The following is a 12,580-nucleotide window of genomic DNA, read 5'->3' as shown; positions in this document are numbered from 1 at the left end:
TAATTTGGAAGTCTTGAAGTTAATTATACAATGTTCATACCTGAATTTATTCTATGGGTAGCAATTTGTGTACTGTGTTGTATGAGTTGAATATGTAAACAGGAATGTTTTGGTGATAAAGCATGTCTAGAAATACGGACACAGACTGCAAAGGAGGCAGGGAATTCTTCTGCATATCTTTTAGAGGAAGCAGATAACAGCAGATTTTGAGATATGGAAATGCAGTGCAAAATGAAATGCAACTATCAGCCTATTATTATCACATTAAAAGAAAATATTCTTATTACATTCAATAAAAAAGCTATAGCAGAAGAGCAATGAACATGATAATAATTTTAGCTGGGACTAGTTTGAAAAGATTCTGATACTGACTGATTCAAAACCTTCCCTGTTAATTTTTAAGCCTCCTACATAACTCAAAATACAAGCCCAAATTTAATGTCTTCATCCCAAGGGAAATAAGGATGCACACTGAAAAGATTAATTATGTACTTTCAACAGTTACATTCCTCCTAAAATATAACCTTTTCAGCTCAGGATTGGTGCATCTGGATTGCTAAACAATACCATGGGGTAAACCCATTTCTTTAAATCAGATGGAAATCTGTGGGGAAAGTAAAGAGCTGGGGAGTTCAGAAGGGTTTGAATTATTCATCGCAAACATTTACTCTATCAGTTTCATCAGATTACAAGGATATAGCCAAACGGATGTGACCAGGCAGTTGAACAGGGGAAAAGTAGAATTTTTTAAAATACCAGCTTGTGAAATGCACCTTCTGGACTGATTTTCTATCACATAGCATGACTGTTTGTGCCAGCTCATCACTGGGAACATTTAAAAGCATCTGAAAAGGAGCTGATGGTTACAGAAATGTTTCTGAGACCAATGTTATAAAAATGGTCCAGTAAACAGCGAGAGTAAAATAGCCAGGTGTTCTAAGCCTCAAAAGTGATCCCTGCTAGTCAGGACAGTGCCAGGTGCTGCACTGATGGTATTAAATCTAGTGATGGAAAATGTTTAGCAAGTATTTGCTCAAGACAGTACAAAACCGAGTCAGCTAAAAAAGCTTCCCATATCAGGTGCTCAGAGCACAAAAGGAAGTTGGGGACCAGTGCCTGCTACTGGTTACAGAATATTAAGCAGTGTAAATCACCATGAAAAATCCTATGAGATGATGAAAACTTGTTAAAGTCAAAGTTTTAAAATGGAAATAAATAAATATAACAGTATGGAATGTAACCACTGTCTATTAGTTTCTTAAAAATAGAAATCTCCTACACTGAAATGAGAACACAATATAGTTCAGCACCTACTGAAAACAGCCAGTAGGCAGAAAATCTTGTGTGATACCTGCAGCTCTATCCACCAGAGAGTTGCAATTTAGGTAAATAATTTCCTTTAATTAAACAAAGAAACCTATCAAATTCCCATGTTGCCTTTTAAGACCTGCCAGGTCTGCTGCTTTAGAACAAGCCCTTTATAGGAAGGACACTCTCTGTGTTTTCAGAACATTAATGTTTCTTTCAAATAACTCCTTTGCAGTCTAGCCTGCTTTTTTAGAAGTAAAATGGGTAGGTATGTGCTCTTTAAGCTCAGATTACAAAAAAGGCAAGCCATTTTGATCATTTGAAGCTGTGATGCTTCAGACCAGAGTTTACTCTGAAGAACTCTGTTTCACTTCTTCCTCATCGAGTTTTCAGAGGAACGATAAACAGGAAATTTATGTATGAGGTTACCCAGTAAAGTAATGGAGAGCTGTAACTGTTTGAACTTTATTGTTGAGGGTAAGGTAACCATGTTAGGTCTGGATCTAAATTAATAGCAGCCCTTAATTTAAGCACAGGGATCAAGAGTGAACTACAGACACTTTGGGTCCCCTTGCACAGAAAAATGTTTAAGACTTAGCTGCAGAGCTGTTAATTATGGGTCCCACTCAAAACTGTGGCTTTCCAGCACTGAAACACAGAGACCTACAGTCTGTTCCGAGGGGAGAATTTGGAAATAAGTGATAACCCATGATGTTTCTGAGGCAGGGTTTGTACTGTGAGAAAGAAACCTTTTAGGCCAGGTGGTATAGTCAAAAGAAAACTTTCAGGCCCACAAAAGTGTTTTTAATGTGTGGCAGAGATTTGTAGCTTTTCTTCTCCTGTATTAAAAAAAACCTATTAATTCCTATACTAATGGTAACTTATGCATTTGATTCTAGAGAGATTTGTCAAATGCTTTAGATACTCAGCTTTAATCCCTCTCTGATAAGTGGGCAGTGTGTGTATCTACTTTTCTGTGCATTACAGAATTGGAGGCCTGAGCAGTCAGCAAATTAAGCATTATCTTTTGTTCTGATAATCATCAGAACTTTATATGAATTGTTACCATAGCTACTTCCCCAAGCTAGGCATCTCCTCCTCACCAGAGAAGTTTGCAAGTCAGGTAGATAACCACATAGCATATTGAATGAATCATGCACATGAGCAGAAGGGTTTGAAGTAAAATGCTGGTTTAACACAGCTGTAGTTAGGGATAACCTCCCACTCACCTCATGAAACTGTCTCTTCTCCCTGTGATTGCTCAGAGCTGCTTTCCAAATACATGCTGAGGGGGGTACACAGCATTACAGGGTGCTAAATGCAGCATTCCTGTAACTCAGGACGGTGTTAAACAAGACTTCTGACTAAATAGCAGAGTGGGCAGCCATCACACCTTTCATTCTGAAACAACTGCCCTCCTCAGGTTTCTTTTCCTTTACAGGCTAAGTTGCAATGGCCCTGACTGGAAATGAATGACTGCAGCTGAACTTTTTGATGCAACTAAGTTACAATGATTCAGAGACCTTTTGGAAAGGGTTTTCCAAAAGACACTGTAGGGTCTGCGTAAGCAAAAGTAAGGAATTCAACCTGCAAGCTTTGCCTAAATCAAACATTTAGCAACCTGTAACAGCAGTCATGGTAACTATTTTCCTTCCCAGCAAAATGCTCCTAAGAGGACAGCTGAGAGGGAGGTGTATGGGGAACAAAACCCACCTATTTTCTGTGACTATTAACTTTTTTTTTGTTAAGCTTTAACTGTTGCTGTTCCTGGCCTGTTTTTTTGACTGGTGTCTGCAAATGTTCACAGGGCTGACTTTTACTGGGAAACACACTAGCAGAAAGCAGGACATGGGGGAGAGGGAGAGTGGGAGATGTGGCTTTCCAGAACCAAAGGTTTCATTTGCATCCTCCAGCCTCTGTGCCAGAGCAGCATGGGAGCACGTGTAGGCAGAGAGTAGCTAGACAGCACAGCTCATATTTCCAGGACATTGAAGTTGCTCATCAGTGTGAAATAGTCCCCCCCCCCAAATAAATTTTCTTGAAGAGATCCTGAACATAAGCAAAATGTATCATAATAATTCACTGCGTCATTATTCACTGAGCTCAACTTCTGTGGGTGAGCTCCCATCAACATTTTGAAAGACAGCTCAAAATAATGGAGCCTACCTATGAGCACAGTGTGAGCTTATGATTCATGAAACATAGTGTTGAATTCAGAAACAAGTGTGGTTTTAAAAACTGCTTTCTAGCCTTGCTCCAAAGCAGATTAGCATAAAATGCCCCTATCTACCTACCTAACAAAGAATGTTTTGACACTAGATTTGACAGACTTTAAAAATCAGCTTTACTGTTGGCTACTGCCCAAGGCAGCAGCAGGACTGTACAACCAGTACAGTTCCTCTCTAGATCAAAATTTCAGCTTCATGCGTGCACACAGAATGGCTTTCTTCAGTATGAAGTTCTTGCTGGTTTCAGTCCAGAAAAGATACAGTTACAGATCCCTGATAGTAAAATTATAGTTTCTAAGGAATTTCACAGAATCATAGCATAAGCTGAGTTGGAAGGTACCCTCAAAGATCACAGCGTTTGACTCCTGGCCCTGCACTGCACATCCCCAAGAATCACACCATGTGCATTGTCCAAACGCTTCTTGAACTCTGTCAGGCTTGGTGCTGTGACCGCTTTCCTGGGGAGCCTGTTCAGTGCCTGACCACTCTTTGGGTGAAGAACCTTTTCCTGATATCCAACCTAAACCTCCCCTGACACAGCCTTCAGGCCACTCCCTCGGGTCCTGTCACTGGGCACCACAGAGAAGAGAGCAGTGCTTGACCCTCCTCTTCCCCTCAGAAGGAAGTTGTGACTGCAATGAGGTCTCTCCTCAGTCTCCTCCAGGCTGAACAGACCAAGTGACCTCAGCCACTCCTCATACAGCTTCCCCTCCAGGCCCTTCGCCATCTTGGTTGCCCTCCTTTGGACACTCTCTAAGAGTTTAATGTCTTTTTTCATATTGTGAATCCCAGAACTGCCCCCAGCACTCAGGGTGAGGCTGCCCCAGTACAGAGCAGAGCAGGACAATCCCTCCCTTGCCCGACTGGTGATGCTGTACCTGATGCCTCCCAGGACATGGTTGGCTCCTGGCTGCCAGGGCACTGCTGACTCACATTCAACCTTCCATTGACCGGGACCCCCAGGTCCCTCTCCACAGTCCTGCTTTCCAGCATCTCATTCCCCAGTCTGTCTGCACATCCAGGGTTGTCCCATCCCAGGTGCTGAATCCAACATTTTCTCTTGTTGAAATTCACATGGCTGGTGACTGACCAGTTCTCTAATTTGTTGGTGTTGCTCTGCAGGGCCTCCCTGCTTTTCAGGGAGACAACAGTTCCTCATTCTTTGACTTCTATTACCAGGTGTCACTAAGGACCAAGCGCCCACCAACACTAAGAATGAATTTAGCCCATGACAAATGCCATGGACTATTTTGGATATGAAAGTGTGTCATCAGAGCAGCCAGTTTATAATTTGTCATTCTTCACAGCATGCGTCTTGCCTCTGGGCTGATTTGAAAGAACCAAAGGCAAAACCCAGTAAGGCAACAATGTCTCAAGGCTAGAAACAGTAGAAACATTGCAGGAAAGCCTCACCTGAAAGGATTCCTTCTCAATTTTCAAAGCAAAAGAACACGCCTTTGGTTCGCCGAACCAAAACCAGCACATACATTTCTTTGCGTAAATACCTTTATCACTGCTCTGGTGGATCTTTTTGACCTGGGTCAAATATGAGAGAAGAAATCCAGACGGCAGATGGTTTTAGCCCCTACAACAATTCACAATGAACCAGAGGAAGTCAGATGCATCATCAAAAATCCCAAAGCCAGTATTTGTCTCCAAGGTGCGACATATATAGTACCCACAACCTACAAAAAGAACATGTTCTTTCCCTCTTTCTTCAAAGTTATTTGATTCCCAAGGAGCTCCTTGGATAGCAGATAATAGATGGTACAAAAAGGGCATTTATTATGAAAATATTTGATGAGAGGAAATAAGATGATATCTCCATGCAACTTAAAGATCTTAGGCATATAGTATTACAAGCAAGAAGCATGGATGGCAGGCAGAACTCTACACATCTTTCTCAAGAATATTAAAATCCAGCTTCTTCCCTGATAGCCATCAGTGATCAAAAGGCATAAACAATCAGGCTTTCTATGCTAATGATTGCACTGAAATAGTTTCTTAAGTAGTTTAACCAATTAGAAGGAGCACCAGCCATTAAAAGGAATCTTAATGATGGATTAGTTATTCAGAATCCTTTAAAAGAACTATGTAGGGTTTTTTTATTTCATGTGTCCCTCATTTTTTCTTGATTTTGGCTGTTTTCCATTTTTTAAAATAATTTTTAAAAACCCCAAAACCTTCACAAACTCTTGGAAAGTATGAAGATACCAGCCTCCCTGCCTTTATTTTCATCGGCTTAATTTGTGAATCATTGAAAGTTAATATATTTGTGGTTCGCCCATGAAAAAGACTTGAAAGTTTAAGTAATCCAAGTCTCTCCTATGCAGGCTCTAAGGCAAAGGATTTCTAATTGCTATGAACTGGCTAGGACAGAGAAAAACCTCTTAAAATGAAATCACATTTTTTAAATTAGATTTCATGAAGAAGCAATATCAGGGTTAAAGTCTGTTTGAAGTAACACAAAAATCTTTCAATAAAAAGTTAACTGTGTGTTATTCAGATGGGAGTGGAGAAACAGCAGTAGTTTATTGCTCAGGAATACATTGCCTGCAACATATTTCATAGAAAAAGTATTCTTAGCTAAAGATGTCCTCCAGTACTGATTAGATTAATAGCTGGCAAAATTTGGCCAACATACATTACGTTAACAGAAAGTCACACTCGGCTGTTAACTCTGTTTAGGCCCTATGTTGAGCAATCAGTGCAGGACAACATATTGAGTAACACCGTGGTCAAGTCAGAATTAGCAGGAGCATCACATATGTTATTGCTAGCAGAAGCAATGCAGACTGTTTGGAGGGTGTGCAATTCCTCTGTCAGCTTGTTTAGCTCTAGAGTTAAGCAAAACCACTTTAGCTTCATCTTTGTTTCTCATTTATATGCTGTGATTTTCTTTTGCATGAAAAATACCCAAAACCAAAAAACCCCAACAACAACAACAACAACAAAAAAATGCAGACACAGATTCGGCCAGGGTTTTTTTTCTGGAGGGCTTCCTGGCAGCTTTTTGCTGTGCCCAAATTCACATGCCATCACGGACTGGCCTCATCTGTGGCACCACAGGTAGTTCCGCCTCGCAGCTGCACCCTCAGCTGACTGCCTGAGCTCGCCTCCTCTGCAAAGCACAGCTTAAGCACCTCACACACAACTCGTCTAGAGCAGGTGGGACATATCAGCTAGGCCTAGCTTGAAAAACTCCCAGTGAAGTCCGGCATGACAGCTGTAGGGAACGTGACTGAGTCTCAAGTCTCCCAAAACAACATTGCTTCCCAAGGGGAATTCAATCCTCACTCAACCAGTCTGCAAGCTGTGTTTTGAAGGAAGGCTGGCTAAGTACATGTGGGGCCATGCTCTGTGTTGATTCCTACCAACTTCAGACTTCTCATGGCTTTCACATTAACCTGCAGAGCACTCGGCTGAAGGGCAGTGCCCTGCTAGTATGCCTGTTCAAGCTCTGGAGAGAGAATGAAATCATGGAACAGTTCACTTTTTTTAGCAACCTTTTCTTTGGTTGAGAAGAAAATGAAGTATTTTGAAGCTGAAACTTCTGAGGGGTTACATACCACTCTCATAATGCTAACACCCGTGCAGCAACACAAGCACGAGTACTTCTGCCTTTAAAGGGGCTTGGTTTTGTCTCAGAACAGAACAGGAAAGTTTAGGAAAACAAAAAGGTTGTGCAGGTTAGAAAAGTGTTCCCCACACAGCTCTAGCCCTAGTTATGGGAGGTCTCTAATGGTATTTAATATTTCATACAATTTTGGTTTCAATTAAATTCAACCAAATTAAATTTGGTTTCAATTAAATGGGCTGGAAGGGGGGTAATTTTTTCCTATCCTGCAGGAAAATTCCAATTACTTAAATTATTCTTTGCAGAGAAATGAAACAATTGCTGCAAAAGGGAACACTGAAAAATGTCATCCAATCTGCTTCTGAAATGCAGTTTATGCAATGAAGCAACATTTGTGTGGATTCCACTAATTCACTCCATTTCAGAACACCAGCCAGACAGCAGTTTCAGTGCCCCTTGAAAGCTGTTAGGATTGCAGACAGTCACGGTTCACCTCCCCCTCTCCCCACAACCCCCATTCCCAGAAGCACCTAGATGTTTTAGGGACATAAACCACTCAAGTTTTAGGAATGACTCTTCACGAGGTTACATAAGCACTTCAGTCCATTACTCAGAGGCAGTTTAGGCACACAGGTCCCCTTGATGCCCCAAGAGAATGTAGGGGTTGCTTTGGAAGTCTAAGCCCCAGTGTTGGAGACTTACAGCTGTAAAACACAGGATTACCCAGAGTACTTATTGCTAAAGATACAATGCAGCATTTTAAAGATGGGCATTAATCCATACAATCATAGGATGGTTTGAAAGGGACCTTAAAGACTACCTAGTTCCAACCCCATGCCAGGGGCAGGGACACCTTCCACTGGACCAGGTTTCTCAAAACCCCATCCAGCCTGGCCTTGAACACTTTCAGGGATGGGGCATCCACAGCTTCTCTGGGCAATCTGTTCCAGTGTCTCACCACTCCCACAAGAAAGAGCTGCTTCCAGCGGTTCAACCAGCTCTTGGTTATCCCAGTACAGCAGCATTTAATACCAAAGCACTGAATTACTGTTCTTCAAAGTTGTGAGGTCCTCCCAAACCACACAATCAATTGGGGGCATTAGCTATATCTGAAAAACGTGATCTAGATATGACCCCTGACTTCCTACAGGCTCTGGCAGGTATTACTTTGGGATTCTCTGGATGGTTTTGCAAATGTTACTCAAGATCTAGTCCACTGTCTTCTGTGAAACTTAACACACACTAAAAGTATTTTCAGAGAGATGATTCACTTTCCCCTTGCTTTTAGCAACAATTCTGCTTGTAGCTGATAGGAAAAGCACTAGCAACTCCTATCCAGCAGTCAGGATTTTTACTCTAGAATATATGAGTACTGTTTCAAAAAGACAGCAAATGAAACCAAAGCCAATAAGTACTGCAGTCACCTTACGAAATATTACCACCTTCAGCTGGTTATTGTGCTATGGATACTTGGTCTATCACAGATACTGCTTTCTGGAAACTATAATAAGAAAAACTCCAAGGAGAAAAATTTTGAAATGGCCTCAAAGAGCACTGAAAAATTTAGACCACTGTAAGCATTGATGTTTTGGAAAAATAGCCTAGCTTTCACTAAACCTGTATCTATATGTAAGCAAACGTCTCCCAGACTTCAACTGTAAGCACAGCTACTAATTTCGTTAGTTTCACTAGGCTTTGTCCTCTCCTCATCTGAAGCAGCACATTTGCAATGACAATCCCATGCTACTAAGTGAATATCACATTTACACTGAAAGTGCCCAAGTGGTTTTCAAATCTTGACTCTGCTTTATCTGCTTCTGTCATAAGTCTGCCTGGCAAAAAAACTAAAAAACCCAAGGAAACCAACCAACCAACAAAAAAACCCACATGCATCTGAGATGGGGGCATGTTCACTTTCAGAAGTCAGTGAAAGAAAGGGGTGTGGAAGAGAAACTCTTTAACATTGCTCAAGAAAACAGTTTTCAGTCAGACTCCAGTACTGCCTAATTCCTGTCTGCATCAGCCCAGTTAAAGTTGCCTGTGCTTAGGGGCGATTGGCAGTCTGCTCTTGGTTCCTTCACTGCACTGCTAATCTCCACTAATACTCTCCCATGCTTCATTTAATTTCACTCTCAGGGCTCTTTTTCAAATTCTTCCTCAAATCTTAAACCAATGCCCTCATTGTTTAGGATTCCTTTACCCTGACAAGTCTGACCTCAGATATCCTTTCCTCTTTTCCTGCTCTGTAACTCAGGCAGTCCACTTAGTCATTCATATGGTAACCTCACATAATGGTCTCCACATTAATTAAGTAATTTTGGTTCTTTAAGGTACTACAGAGGGGTTTTCAATCTCTCAGTGCCTTTCAGGCCAATTGAACTAATTTTTCTGTTGAACAGACTGGAGAGTACATGGAAGAAGAGCCAAGGAGAACATACTCGCTCTCCCTCTGGGCCATTCCTTTCATGCTGCTTCAGGGTTAGGCCAAAACAACATCAGCAAGTCTAATTTGCCCCAGCAGCGGATGGGAAATGACCAAAAACCCGGCAGATTAATTTGTGTCAGATGTATGCTTTAAAGCAAGTGAGAGCAAGAGAGAATGTGAGAGCATTTACAGAAAAACATGCTCTTTCTCTCAGATTTAGAAGGGCCCTCTTGTTTCAGATCTCTTGGGAGCCAAGTGGCCCCGAGCAAATGAAAAGTCCTACCTTTGCTTTATGTTCTGCTTTTGTATTTGATGCTTTTTCAGTAATCAGACAACTCAGAAAAAAAATCAGAGGGATAAAAAGAAGCGAAACTGTACAATGCATGATAGTTTTTGCAGTAACTGCCGAGTCTTCTAGCAAAGATAATTTTGAACCATACAGGTGAGATGGTCAGAAAAAGAAGAGGCCTGGTGATTTTTTTTTTTGAGGAGAGAGAGTTGTGTCCTACACCACTCCAGAAAAGGAAAATGTGGTGGAAATCTCATGTCACTCTGGAAAATAGTAATGAATAGAGTTACATAATCAATAGCCTAATAAGACTGAAATGACAGGTCAATACATGATCCTGACTAGGAAGCCCAGGTCCAAACCAGTTTTTCTGTTGAAACAGTAGAGCCCAAGTTGCATTCTGGTGGCCAGATGTGGTCACCCAGCTGTGGTATTCTAAAAGGATGAGTCCTGGAGCAGCCATGGCAATCCAGCAGCTGTAATAGTTTGGTGCTACTCCGTGTGACTTGGTAGGGAATATTTATTTTTTCTGTATACAGCTAACATATGAGCTGAAAAACAGCACAACTGGCAGTGGTTAGGCTTCTTATTGATATTCCCAGCAAGGCCAAGATCAGTCATCTCTGTGTCCAATCTCTCTGGTTAATGGTGTTGCAACACTGGAGATGAGTCATGTGTGAGCTATCACTAAGCAGTAACATTTCTGTTGTTAAATTAAATAGATTTAATTTTGTACATTCTTGGAACTCATATCCAATCTGATCTGCTCACCACATCTAAAAGGTTTTGTTTACTTTCTAGGCAGCCTTGCTGTTTAGATCTCAGATGACTGCCTGAAAAATTCTAGGAAAGCTCAAAATAACTCTCATAAGAAAGAAGTGTAACATTAGCATGGACTCATTTCTGGTGACAGTTCTGCTTCAAAAACTTCAAGCCTTGCTCTTCATTCACACTATTCCTAATCCTTGTTTTATCATTATTATGAGACAGATATAATACCCAAAGTCCTACCGGAAGTCTGAAGCCCAATTCAGTTTGGCAGCATAAACATAACCATAGAAAAATCTTCCAAGAGAGCCAAAGAGACAAAAAGCCTCAATCTAAAAAGAAAGCAAAGAAGTTTTGTGGCATTAGACCTTAAATCTCAGTTTCAGAACAGACTAGCACTTAGGAGCCTGCCACAACTTTCAACAAGATGTCAGACATAGTTAATACAACATTCAATATTGGTGCAGTTATACTGGTACTCTTAGCAGTATCACCTCTTTCAATCTAGAAAGGAAATAGCAGTACAGGGAAGAAACAACATAGGATGCCTTTTTGTCTATAGATGTTGTTGTACTGGGATGTTTTTCAATAAAAACACATACCAGTAACCTCAATGGTTGTACTAGTGCCAGATCTTCTATACGGGATCAAGAGTCTCAGAAGATTTAGGTGTCTGTATCACACCAGATTGACTGGTGTTTTGGCAGGTAACAGCATTTCCAGGCCCACATGTAAGCACCAGATCACATCTGAGAAAGAGAGAGAGTCTTCAGTTACTTGAGCATTTTGAAAATATTCTTTTTAAGGTTGCTGAAAAGTATAAGACTTGGCAAGTTAAAAAAATAAAGCAATCCTCTTCAAAGGAAGAAAACTGAACAAAGCCATTCAGAAGATACAGTAACGAAATGAAATAGAAATCTGTACTAGTGATGACTATATTGGCAAGTCTTCTCTGTCCATAACCCATACTTGTGGAAAATGGTTACTACAGCTATAGCAATTAATGTAATGCTGTCTGAATAATTTTATCTGAGACAAAACTATACTATCTTCACGAATACAAGAAAGAAACAAGTTCTGGAGAAGATTAATTCAATAATATCTAGATTCCTAATCTGCTGATTTAGGTCCCAGTAGAAGCTTAGAAACTTTCAGTGGAAGGAAAAAGAGAAAAAATTCCTTATTTTATCTGATCCATGGGAAAACCTCAAGTTCATTGAGGTGGTCTATTGGTTTTAGGGTGCCTAGTGCTGGAAAGAAAAAAATGCAGCCCAAGCCTGCAGATAAACAGTTTGACTGACCTCATTCTGCAGCTCTAAGTTTGTTCACTGCACATTCACGTCAGTGCTAGTTCCAGCTCAGGAGAGCAGCTCAGGCACATAGCCAGGGGTTTGCAGGGCAAGCCTGCTCAACCCTTGCTTGGAGCAGCTTCAGGAGACAGGAACCACACCCTTGCTTCCTGTCATAGCAGAGCAAGCCTAGAAGTCACAAAACCTTCTGCTGGTTACACTGCCAGAAGTGTGCATGTGTGCACCCAGTCCAGTACTAATTAGTCTTCCTGGCACCAAAGCCTCAATCATCTGTCCCAGGCCAAACAGCATACTATGGGAATGTCCCGCACTGACAGTCCTCCTGGAGATAGACACAAGGTCTGAGATGCTCTCCTGTCCAGATAAGGACTATTGCTCATCTTGGGCTGGGGGAGCAGACTCAGTGAGGATTTTGGAATATTCGATCCTCCAAGACTGGCAGGATTTGCAAGATCTGAAGCTCATGCCAGATAAAAGCTCAGTGAGTCTTTCCTAATCTGTGCCCAATCTAAGCTCAAACTTGCAATTCCTGGACAGCACTGAAAATACAATTGCAAAATTTCTGAGAGCAGAGCTCAGAGTGCTGGGCTGAAGAGCCACGAAGACTGCAGGGTCTTTGTGTATGGTAAGAAAACTGTACATGGGGAAGGCAATCTGAATGACAGTTGCAGCTCT

General features: G+C 41.3%; 1 long non-coding RNA gene across 1 annotated transcript in view; it reads right to left on the bottom strand.

The window, feature by feature from the left end:
- LOC116441209 overlaps window positions 1-12,265 on the bottom strand; it is a 76,890-nt gene extending 64,625 nt beyond the window's left edge. Inside the window, exons 1-2 of the long non-coding RNA XR_004238957.1 lie at window positions 11,897-12,265; window positions 11,198-11,344 (exon numbers count right to left, since the gene is read on the bottom strand). This is a non-coding gene — a long non-coding RNA (uncharacterized LOC116441209). The remainder of the gene's footprint in view (window positions 1-11,197; window positions 11,345-11,896) is intronic.
- Between the last annotated feature and the right edge of the window lie 315 nt (window positions 12,266-12,580).

The sequence above is a fragment of the Corvus moneduloides genome, chromosome 3 (assembly GCF_009650955.1).
Source record: "Corvus moneduloides isolate bCorMon1 chromosome 3, bCorMon1.pri, whole genome shotgun sequence".
Taxonomy (NCBI): Eukaryota; Metazoa; Chordata; class Aves; order Passeriformes; family Corvidae; genus Corvus; species Corvus moneduloides.
This window is presented reverse-complemented; position numbering and strand designations above follow the sequence as displayed.